This window comes from Bos mutus, chromosome 8 (assembly GCF_027580195.1).
Source record: "Bos mutus isolate GX-2022 chromosome 8, NWIPB_WYAK_1.1, whole genome shotgun sequence".
Classification (NCBI taxonomy): domain Eukaryota; kingdom Metazoa; phylum Chordata; class Mammalia; order Artiodactyla; family Bovidae; genus Bos; species Bos mutus.
The window spans coordinates 11287265-11300004 of NC_091624.1; the positions used below are offsets into that span (position 1 = coordinate 11287265).

A 12740-nucleotide genomic window follows, 5' to 3' on the forward strand; every position below is an offset into this window, starting at 1 on the left:
TTTTAATATGCTATCTAGCTTGGTCGTAGCTTTTCTTCCAGGGAGCAAGCATCTTTTAATTTCATGGCTGCAGTCACCATCTGCAGTGATTTTGGAACCCAAGAAAATAAAGTCTGTCACTGTTTCCACTGTTTCCCCATCTACTTGCCATGAAGTGATGGAACTAGATGCTTTGATCTTAGTTTTCTGAATGTTGAGTTTTAAACCAACTTTTTCACTCTCTTTTACTTTCTTCAAGAGGCTCTTTAGTTCCTCTTCGCTTTCTGCCATAAGGGTGGTGTCATCTGCATATCTTAGGTTATTGTTATTTCTCCTGGCAATCTTGATTCCAGCTTGTGCTTCCTGCAGCCCAGCATTTCTCATGATGTACTCTGCATGTAAGTTGAATAAGCAGGGTGACAATATACAGCCTTGATGTACTCCTTTTCCTATTAGGAACCAGTCTGTTCCATGTCCAGTTCTAACTGTTCCTTCCTGACCTGCATACAGATTTCTGAAGAGGCAGGTCAAGTGGTTTGGTATTCCTGTCTCTTTAGGAAACACAGTTTGTTGTGATCCTGTCAGTGAAAGGAATCCAGCTTGAACATCTGGAAGTTCACAGTTCATGTACTCTTGAAGCCTGGCTTGGAGAATTTTGAGCATTACTTTGCTAGTGGATGAGATGAATGCAATTGTGCAATAGTTTGAGGATTCTTTGGCATTGCCTTTTTTGGGATTGAAATGAAAACTGACCTTTTCCAGTCCTGTGGCCACTGCTGAGTTTTCCAAATTTGCTGGCATGTCGAATGCAGCATTTTCACAGCATCATCGGATTTGAAATAGCTCAACTGGAATTCCATCTCCTCCACTAGCTTTGTTTGTAGTGATGCTTCCCTAAGGCCCACTTGACTTCACATTCCAGGATGTCTGGCTCTGTAGACAAATGTTTTACACTTGTCTACATAAATCATATGCTTTGCCTTCTAAATGTAATCTTACGATGATGGCAGAGACTATTTATTGTGTGCCCCAATACTTTCTGTTTTCTTAAGCAACAGAGCACTAATTTTTATCAGGGCATGTTGTCACCCAGATTAAATGACTGCTTGTCTAGTCTTCTTATAGCTAGGTGTGTTCATGTGATTGAGTGCTGTCTAACAAGATATAAGTGGAAGTGTTACATTTCTACATGGGTTTTCCTCTATTATCTTTCTGCCTATAGGAGTACTAGTTTCCATCTGTGAGAAAAATGCTCCAGAAATCTGCCTTTGAATTTATTGCTGAATATTAAGCCATACATGCCTGACCAGTAGGGGTGATATTTCAGCTCTACCATAAAGACTATTCTAAACCCACCCTAAAAAGACTTAAAAACAAGCTATAAAACAATTAGCTGATCTGAAAGTAACTTTTTTCCAGAAAGGAGTTTGGCACTTTAAAGGAATGAAACAAATACTGGTGCTCACAGTGTTGAGCATTCAACCAAAAATTGCCAGACATGGAATGAACCACAAAATTGTGACCTGTAGCTAGAAGAAAAATCAGTCAACAGAAACAGGTCTAAAAAATGACAGATGATGAAATTAGCAGATTTGGACTTTGGAATAGTTACTAAAGTATGGGAAAGGATTTAAAGGAAAATACCAACAAGGAGAAAATAAAAATCAAATGTAACTTCTAGAGATAAAAATATAGCATCTAAAAAGAAACAGGTATGGCTTTAACAGCACTAATATTCTATAAAAGAAATAGTCAGTGAATTTAAAGTCAACAGTAGAAACTAAACACAGACCCAAAAAAAACTGAAAAAAAAAAAAAAATCAGAGCCTTAGTAACCTGTAGAACAAAGTAAAGTGGTTCTAAACATATGTATATTTGAAGTCCCAGAAAAGATGGGGGTTGGGAAACCAATATGTCTAAAGAAATAATGACTGAAAATATTCCAAATTTGGTGGAAACTGTAAACCCACATATCCAAGAAGTTCAATGAACCACAGGCAGGATAAATACAGTGGAAACCACACCAAGGCTCGTCATAATCAAATTGCTGAAAACCAGGAATGCGGAACAAATCTTAAAAGTAGCCAGAAGGAAAAAAGTCACATTTTTCAGAGAAACAAAGATAAGAGTAACGAGAGTTCTTGCCCCCAAATGGTGCAAATCAGAAGACAATGGAGAAACATCTTCAAAGTACTGAAGATAAATAATAATCAGACCGAAATTCTATGTTCAGTTAAAATATTTTTCAAAAATAAAAGTTAAAGCTTTTTTGAGGCACACAAAAGCTGAGAACATTTGTTAGTAACAGACTTAAATTTTATGAAATGGAAAAGGAAATTCCTCAGACTTGAGGAAAGTGATACCAGGTGGAAATTTGGGTCTACACAAAGTGGTAAATATGTGGATATGTGACTTTTCTTCCTCATGTTTTTGGTTAAGTTCAAAGATAATTGAGGGATTCTGGAAAGGTGGTAGAGTAAGAAGCACCAGCAGTCTTTCTACCTAAATGACAATTGGGCTGGCAGAATCTGCCTGTAACTAATTTGGAACTCTGGAGTCTTTTGAAGGCCTGCGAGTTCCAGGGGAAGACTTGGAAGGTAAACTGTGGTTAATTATGGTCAATTTTAGCTCTCAGCACAGTAGCAGCTACCATCCCTCACCCTCAGTCACATGGCAGGCAGCTGTGTGAGTTCCAGAGCAGCTTACAAATAGGAGCCAGGGTGGGCAAAAGCTTCAAGGATCTGTGCTCTGATTGCTCCTTCTGATCACATAGATGCGAAGAGGCAGGCAGCCATTCTTCTTGCATCTCTCCCTTTGGTCAGCACCTCTCACCCCCAGTACATGTGACTTTCAGAGGATATAAAGGGTTGGTGTTTTCTACACCTTCCTCCCCTTCATTTTCCTTCCCCTACCCCCTTTTGGGAAGCAAATATTAAAGACTAGGACATTAAAAAAACAACTGCATCTACAGAGAAAATTAGAAAGTATTAGTGCATGCCCAGGAAAAGGCTCAGAAGACACTTGAGAGGGACTTAAATTTACACCTCAAGCTTATTCTTGGCATAGAGACAGTCCAAAAGAATCAGAAAAACAATAACACAGACAAGAAAACCCTGAGAAAAGGGAAGAATCTGATTTCCAGCATTACCACAATACCAAATTTGATGAAAAATATGAATATAAACATCTAAGAACCTTTATGAACTCCAGGTAAGATGAATTTGATGAGACCCACACTGAGACACATTTGAAACCAAACTTTTGGAAGTCAGAGATAAAGAGAAAATCCAAAAAGCATTGCGAGAGAATCGACTCATCGCATGCAAGGGATCCTTAATAAGAATATGAGCAGATTTCTCTTCAGGAACTTGGACAAAAGTCAGTGGGCCAATATATTCAAAGTTCTAAAAGAATGTAACTGTTAACCAAGTATCCTATGTTTGGTAAATTTGTCCTTCAAATGTGAGAGAGAAATTAAGACATTCCCAGATGAGTAAAAACTGAAAAAGTTTATTACTTAACTAGATCTGCCCTGTAAGAAATATTCAGAGGGGTCCCTTGGGGTGAAATGAAAAGACAGTAGACAGTAGCTCAAAGCCATTTATTTGAGGAAGTAAAGATCTCAGTGAATGCCACTGTAAAAGCCTATATCATTCAAACAGTGGTTTGTAATCCACTTTTTCTTCTCTGCAGATTTAAGGGCCTAATACACTTTTTTTTTATTATTAATCTAAAGTTCTTAAGTGACTTGGTTTGTAATTCCACATTTTGTTTTCTACATAATTTAGGAGACTAATAACATTTAAATGAATTGTTAGTTTGTTTTTCTGGGCACACATTGTTTAAAGATCTATTTTTTGTGGTAATAGTGGAAAGAGGTGGGGACAGATCTATAAAGGAGCAGAGTTTTTGTATGTTATTGAAGTTAAGCCGGACTAAATTCAAATTAGAGTGTTATAACTTTAGGATGTTGAAAGTAATCCCCATGGTAACCATAAAGAAAATAGCTATCTAATATGCTCAAAAAGAAATGAGAAAGAATACTTAGAGTAGACAGAATCTTAGAGCGAGAGAGTAGAATGGTGGTTGCTAGGGACTGGAAGAAGAGGGTTTAGGGAGCTTCATTTAATGGATATAGAATTTCAGTTTTATCAACACAAGGTGAAAAGTGTTATGGAAATGAATGGTTGTGATAGTTGCACATTATGAATGTATTTAACATCACTGCATTCTGTGTTTAAAAATAGTGATTTTATGTGTATTATACCATAGTAAAAAATTTTTGAAAAAAACTCTAGAGTGCTCTCTATGGAAAGCTCCATAAGATACAAGTGATTAAAACAAGATGCAAAAAGGAAAAAAGGTAATTGATTATTTAAAGCAAGATAAAATTAATATAGTTGGGGGGGTTGTAGCAAATGTGAAAAGTACAATATATGACAGTAATACAAAGAATATGTATGATAAGAGAAACAGATGTATACTTTGAAAAGTTCTTACATAATACCTATGTATTATAGTATTATTTTAAGGTAGACTGGGGTAAGTTAAAGAAACTTATTGTTGATTAAACTCCAGAGTAATCACTTAAAAAAAACTAACCAAAAAAGTAAACATAATTGAAAACCAGAGGTTATCTGCCATTTATGTGCATGCTTTATGTGTGATGTATTATGTTTTCTTGATAAATTGATCCCTTTATCATTATGAAGTGTCTTTCTTTATCCCTGGTGATATTTCTTTTCCTGAAGTCTACTTTGATATTAGTACAGCCACTTTATCTTTCTTATGATTAGTGTTTACATATTTCTCTTTACTCGTCTTTTTAGCTTTAACCTGAGATTTTTATATTTAAAATGAGTTTCTTATTCACACCATATAATTGAATTTTGCTTTTATCCAGACTGTTGTAACTTCTGCCTTTGAATGGGAATCTTTATGCCATTTTCACTTTATATAATTATTGATATGGTTGGGTTTAAGTTTGTCATCTTGCTATTTGTTTTCTATTTATATTCATTCTGTTTCTGCTTTCTGTCCTGGTTTTCTTAAGATTATTTTTTATATTCTATTTTATTTATCATTTATTACTTTGTATTCCATATATTTATTTATATTTCTTGATACATATATATATTTTCACCTAATTGTAGAGCTTCAGAATACATAATACTAACAACTAAATAAAGAAATAGAAAAATCCACAATTATAGCTGGAGATTTCAATACTCCTCTCTCAGTAATTGATAGCCCAGTACATAAAAATTAGTAAGGATACAGAACAGGGTTAGCAAATTCTCCTGTTGGCCAGATCCATTCCAGTTGCTCATTTTTGTATTGCCCATGAACTGAGACTGATTTTTACATAAAAAAATAAACTATATACCTCATATTATTCCATTAAAAATTTTTTTATTGTTATTTTTTGACCCTATGGCACAGCATGTGGGATCTTAGTTCCTCAACCAAGGATTGACCTGGAGACCCCTACCTTGAAAGCATGGAATCTTAACCAGTGAACCACCAGGGAAGTCCCTGATTTTTACACTTTAAATGGTGAAAAACACAAAGAATATTTTGTTATGATTGTGAAACTTACATGAAATTAAATTTCATTGTCTGTATATAAAGTTTTATTTGAACACAGTCGTGCCTACTTGTTTACATCTTACCTCTGACTGCTTTCATTTTATAACTGCAGAGATGAATAGCTGGGTCAGAGCCTGTATGGCCCATGAAGTCTAAAATATTTATGTGACCCTTTAAAAGAAGTCTGTAGGTCCTCTAATACTGAAGTTTTCAGTACTCTCAACCAGCTTGACCTAATTGACAATGGAATAGTCTCCCCAGCACTATCAGGATACATGCTCAGGTTCACATGAAGTGGTCTGCGAGGTAGACTATATGCTGGGTTCTTAAATAGGTCTCAGTTAAATATGAGTGCATTAAAATTAGGTATTAGAGTTATATTAGAACTAGAAATTTTAAAAAATAATACTCAAATATTTGAGAAGAAATCTCCAATTGCTTAGGAAAAGAAACTATACATATACAGGTATACATATACATATATCCCCTCCTTCTTGAACCTGTCTCCCATCTCCCTCCACATCCCACCCCTCCATGTTGACACAAAGCCCCTGTTTGAGTTTCCTGAGAAATACAGCAAATTCCCATTGGCTATCTATTTTACATATGGTAATATAAGTTTCCATGTTACTCTCTCCATACATCTAACCCTCTCCTCCCCTATGTATATATGTATACATACATATATATGTCTATCTATGGCTGATTCATGTTGAGGTTTGACAGAAAACAACAAAATTCTGTAAAGCAATTATCCTTCAATTAAAAAATAAATTTGGGGTTCCTCCTTCCCTAAGATGGCAGCAGCTGAAGACGAGTTACTGCTCCCGCGGCTCCCCGAGCTGTTCGAAACCAGCAAGCAGCTTTTGGATGAAGTGGAAATCGCAGCTGAACCCACCAGCTCCCAAATAATCCAAGATAAGGTGTTCAAGGGACTGGATCTCCTGAAGAAGGCTGCTGAAATGTTGTCACAGCTTGACTTGTTCAGCCAAAATGAAGATTTGGAGGAGATCGCGTCCACTGACCTGAAATACCTGATGGTGCCAGCATTTCAAGGAGCGTTCACCATGAAACAAGTCAGTCCCAGCAAGCGTCTAGATCATTTGCAGTGGGCTCGAGAACACTTCTTAAACTTCTTAACTCAGTGCCAGTACTATCACGTGGCAAAGTTTGAGCTGCCCAAAACCAAGACCAACTTAGCTGGAAATAACACTGCTAATTCCTCCATGGCCTATCCTAGCATCATTGCTATGGCATCTCAGAGACAGGCTAAAAAAGAGAGATACAAGCAGAAGAAGGAGGTGGAGCATAGGTTGTCTGCACTGAAATCTGCTGTGGAAAGTGGTCAAGCAGATGACGAGCATGTTCGTGAATATTACCTCCTTCACCTTCGAAGGTGGATTGGTATCAGCTTAGAAGAGATTGAGAGCATTGACCAGGAGATAAAGATCTTGAGAGAAAAAGACTCCACACATGAGGCATCAACTTCTCAGTCATCTCATCAGGACAGGCCTCCAATGAAACCGTTTGTTCTCACTCAGAACATGGCCCAAGCCAAAGTATTTGGAGCTGGTTATCCAAGTCTGGCATCTATGACAGTGAATGACTGGTATGAACAGCATCGGAAATTTGGAGCGTTACCAGATCAGGGAATAGCCACGACAATGTCAGAGTTCAAAAGGGCAGCTCAGCAACAAGAAGATCAGGAGCATGAGGAGGAAGAGGATGATGAGCAGGCAGTGTGCAGAGCTCGCGAGTGGGATGACTGGAAGGACACCCATCCTAGAGGCTATGGCAACCGGCAGAACATGGGTTAGCCTCCCCACAACGAGACAGGACAACAGGGGCTTACGTCTTCCCCGCCAAGGACAATAGTGCTGTCTCCCCCTCCCTGCCTTTCTGCTTCAGCTCTGTACAACGAAGGCAGAGATGCTTAGTCTTGCTTAGCATTCAATAAAATGTCAAGCAATGAAGTGTGTATTTGTACCCTAAATGATAAGCCAGAAATCTTGTTTTGGCATTAATCATTCTCATCATGATACATTTTAATTTTCTTAAGTGGAAAGAAAAGAGGACTGAGAAATGGCTCTGTATAATCAATCAGTGGTTGTATGAATTATCTTTAAAAAAAAAAAAAAGGTCCCTTCTATCACATGTGCCTGTGCAGAAAATAAATAAAACAATTAAAAAAAAAAGTAACATATAATCCATAGATCAAATAAGAAAACACCACGGAAATTAGAAGATATTTTGAAGTGAATTAAAAGGAAAACATGGCTTACTAAAGTTTATAGGATTCAGCTAGAGCTGTTCTTAGGAGAAAATTTACATCTTTAAATGTTTTATTAGAAAAGGAGAAAATGTGTAAAATGAATAAGCTTCTAAGTGTAGCATAAGAAGGACAAATTAAACCCCAAGTAAATAGAGGAATGAAGAAAATGAGGATAATGAAAGCAGTAGCTGCTTTTTAATAGATCAGTAAAATTAATAAACTTCTAAGTAGACAGAAAAAGAAGGTAAGTTACCAGTATCAAGAAGGATCCTGTAGACATTAAAGAGGTACTTTTATGGACTGAATACTGGAGTGGATTGCCATGTCCTCCTGCAGGGGATCTTCCCGACCCAGGGATTGAACCTGTGTCTCTTTGGTCTCCTGCATTGGCAGGTGGGTTCTTTACCACTGATGCCACCTGGGAAGACCTGGAGAAGTTATTTGAAATCCTAAAAGATAATGCTTTTAAAGTGCTGCATTGAATATGCCAGCAAATTTGGAAAACTCAGCAGTGGCCACAGGACTGGAAAAGCTGTTTTCATTTCAATCCCAGAGAAAGGCAATGCCAAAAAATTTTCAGACTACTGCACAATTGCACTCATCTCACCCATTAGCAAAGTAATGCTCAAAATTCTCCAAGCCAGGCTTCAACAGTACATGAACTGTGAACTTCCAGATGTTCAAGGTGGATTTAGGAAAGGCAGAGGAACCAGAGATCAAATTGCTGACATTTGCTGGATCATCAAAAAAGCAAGAATGAAGTTGCCCAATCGTGTCTGATCTTTGCAATACTATGGAATGTGGCCTACCAGGCTCCTCCATCCATGGAATTTTCCAGGCAAGAGAACTGGAGTGGGTTGCCATTTCCTTCTCCAGGGGATCTTCCCAACCCAGGAATCAAACCCGAGTCTCCCACACTGCAGGCAGACTCTAACGTCTGAGCCACCAGGAAAGCACCCAAAGTTGTGCCTTGCTCCCCTCCCTCCTGTTTCACCATTAATAGGAAGAGACTAAGTTAGGGCCCACTCTGTTTCTTGAAGGGCAAGGAAACCACCTCATCACCAAATGGTTCTAACAGAAAGGGAAAGTGAAGTGAAAGTGAAAGTCGCTCAGTCATGTCCAACTCTCTGCAACCTCATGGACTATATACAGTCTGTGGAATTCTCCAGGCCAAAACACCGGAGTGGGTAGCCTTTCCCTTCTCCAGGGGATCTTCCCAACCCAGGGATCGAACCCAGGTTTCCCACATTGAGGGTGGATTCTTTACCAGCTGAGCCACCAGGGAAACCTGTGTGGATAACAACGAACTGTGGAAAATTCTTCAAAAGATGGGAATACCAGAACACCTTACCTGCCTTCTGAGAAATCTGTATGCAGGTCAAGTAGCAACAGTTGCAACTGGACATGAAACAATGGACTGATTTCAAACTGGGAAAGGAGTACATCAAGGCTGTATATTGTCACCCTGCTTATTTAACTTATATGCAGAGCACATCATGTGAAATGCAGGGCTGGATGAAGCACAAGCTGGAATCAAGATTGCTAGGAGAAATATCAGTAACCTCAGATATATAGATGATGCCATCCTTATGGCAGAAAGCAGAGAGGAACAAAAGAGCTTCTTGATGAAAGTGAAAGAGGAGAGTGAAAAATCTGACCTAAAACTCATTCAAAAACCTAAGATCATGGTATCTGGTCCCATCACTTCATGGCAGATAGATGGGGAGACAGTGGAAACAGTGAGAGACTTTATTTACTTGAGCTCCCAAATCACTGCAGATGGTGACTGCAGCCATGAAATTAAAAGACGCTCGCTCCTTGGAAGAAAAGTTATGACCAACCTAGATAGCATATTAAAAACAGAGACATTGCTGTGCCAACAATCCATCTAGTCAAAGCTATGGTTTTTCCAATGGTCATGTATGGATTTGAGAGTTGGATTGTAAAGAAAGCTGAGCGCCAAAGAATTGATGCTTTTGAACTGTGGTGTTGGAGAAGACTCTTGAGAGTCCCTTGGACTACAAAGAGGTCAAACCAGCCCATCCTAAAGGAAATCAGTCCTGAATATTCATTGGAAGGACTGATGCTGAAGCTCCAGTACTTTGGCCACCTGATGCGAAGAGCTGACTCATTAGAAAAGACCTGATGCTGGGAAAGATTGAAGGCAGGAGGAGAAGGGGAAGACAGTGGATGAGATGGTTGGATGGCATCACCGACTCGATGGACATGAGTTTGAGTGAACTCCAGGAGTTGGTGATGGACAGGGAAGCCTGGCGTGCTGCAATCCATGAGGTCACAAAAGAGTCAGACATGATTGAGCAACTGAACTGATGGGATGAATGTTTGTATACCCCTAAAATTCATATGTTTAAGCTCTTATCCCCAGAGTCTTTGGAGATGGGCCCTTTGGAATGGGGTTCACAAAGGGATTAGTGTCTTTTTAAGAAGAGAGCTTGCTTTTTCCTTCCACCCTGCCATGTGAGGACCATGTGAAAAGGTGGCTGTCTATAAGGCAGGAAAAGAGTCCTCACTAGAAAGTGACAATGCTGACCCTTGATTTTGGACTTCTATTCTCCAAAACTGTGAGAAAGTAAATTTTTATTATTTAAATCACCCTGTCGTATTTTGTCATGGTATCCTGACCAGGTTAAGATGGATCTCAGATGAATACTATGAACAGTTTTAAGCCAGGAAATTTAGATGAAGTGGACAAATTGCTTTAAAAACATAAGTACAAAAGAAATAGAAAACTGGCTTCCCTAGTGGCTCAGACAGTAAAGAGTCTGCCTGCAGTGTTGGAGACCTGGGTTTGATCCCTGAGTTGGAAAGATCCCCTGGAGAAAGGAATGGCTACCTACTCCAGTATTCTTGCCTTGGAGAATTCCATGGACAAGGGATGGGCAAGCTTCCATCCGTGATGTTGCTAAAGTCAAACACAACTTAGTGACTAACACAAATAGCCCTATGCCTGTTTTAAAAATCAAATTGGTAATTTAAAAATTCAGGTGAAGTTTTCTTTTTTGTGGTCATATGAGTCATTTGTCAAAGGTTGTCAAACTGCATTTAAAATGTAGGTGGGTTTTACCGTATCTAAAATCTGCCCTAATAAAGTTAAATTTTAAAAAAGATCCATATTTCTAGGATAGTTTTTTTGGTAGATCCCTTCACTTTTGAGATGGGAATATATGAATTTTTTAAAAACCTCTTCCACTTTTATCTTTGGAACATGATTAATATAAGTAGCCATTCAGTTCAGTTCAGTTCAGTCGCTCAGTCGTGTCCGACTCTTTGCGACCCCATGAACTGCAGCACGCCAGGCCTCCCTGTCCATCACCAACTCCCGGAGTCCACCCAGACCCATGTCCATCGAGCTGGTGATGCCATCCAACCATCTCATCCTCTGTCATCCCTTTCTCCCCCTGCCCTCAATCTTTGCCAGCATCAGGGTCTTTTGTAATGAGTCAGCTCTTCACATCAGGTGGCCAAAGTATTGGAGTTTCAGCTTCAACATCAGTCCTTCCAATGAAGACCCAGGACTGATCTCCTTTAGGGTGGACTAGTTGGATCTCCTTGCAGTCCAAGGGACTCTCAAGAGTCTTCTCCAACACCACAGTTCAGAAGCATCAATTCTTTGGCACTCAGCTTTCTTTATAGTCCAACTCTCACATCCATACATGACCACTGGAAAAACCATAGCCTTGACTAGACGAACCTTTGTTGGCAAAGTAATGTCTCTGCTTTTTAATATGCTGTCTAGGTTGGTCATAACTTTCCTTCCAAAGAGTAAGCGTCTTTTAATTTCATGGCTGCAGTCACCATCTGCAGTGATTTTGGAGCCCCAAAAAATAAAGTCAGCCACTGTTTCCCCATCTATTTGCCATGAAGTGATGGGACCGGATGCCATGATCTTCATTTTCTGAATGTTGAGCTTTAAGCCAACTTTTTCACTCTCTCCTTTCACTTTCATCAAGAGGCTCTTTAGCCTTTAGCCTCTTAGTTTAGTTCTTCTTCACTTTCTGCCATAAGGGTGGTGTCATCTGCATATCTGAGGTTGTTGATATTTCTCCCGGCAATCTTGATTCCAGCTTGTGCTTCCTCCAGCCCAGCATTTCTCATGATGTAAGTTAAATAAGCAGGGTGACAATATACAGCCTTGCTGTACTCCTTTTCCTGTTTGGAACCAGTCTGTTGTTCCCTGTCCAGTTCTAACTTTTGCTTCCTGACCTTCATACAGGTTTCTCAAGAGGCAGGTCAGGTGGTCTGGTATGCGCATCTCTTTCAGAATTGTCCACAGTTTATTGTGATCCACACAGTCAAAGGCTTTGGCGTAGTCAATAAAGCAGAAATAGATGTTTTTCTGGAACTCTCTTGCTTTTTCGATGATCCAGTGGATGTTGGCAATTTGAACTCTGGTTCCTCTGCCTTTTCAGCTTGAACATCTGGAAGTTCACGGTTCACATATTGCTGAAGCCTGGCTTGGAGAATTTTGAGCATTACTTTACTAGCGTGTGAGATGAGTACAATTGTGCAGTAGTTTGAGCATTCTTTGGCATTGCCTCTCTTAGGGATTGGAATGAAAACCGAACTTTTCCAGTCCTGTGGCCACTGCTGAGTTTTCCAAATTTGCTGGCATATTGAGTGCTGCACTTTCACAGCATTGTCTTTCAGGATTTGCAATAGCTCCAACTGGAATTCCATCACCTCCACTAGTTTTGTTCGTAGTGATGCTTCCTAAGGCCCACTTGACTTCACATTCCAGGATATCTGGCTCTAGGTGAGTGATCACACCATCGTGATTATTTGGGTTGTGACGATCTTTTTTGTACAGTTCTTCTGTGTATTCTTGCCACCTCTTCTTAATATCTTCTGCTTCTGTTAGGTCCCTACCATTTCTGTCCTT

At 39.2% G+C, this 12740-nt stretch overlaps 1 protein-coding gene and 1 pseudogene across 5 annotated transcripts in view; both read left to right on the plus strand.

Moving 5' to 3' along the window:
• Positions 1-7648, plus strand: part of LOC106701363 (immunoglobulin-binding protein 1 pseudogene) — a 33720-nt pseudogene extending 26072 nt beyond the window's left edge.
• The window catches only part of PTBP3 (polypyrimidine tract binding protein 3), a 90461-nt gene that overhangs the window by 26158 nt on the left and 51563 nt on the right, over positions 1-12740 (plus strand). The window lies entirely within an intron of this gene.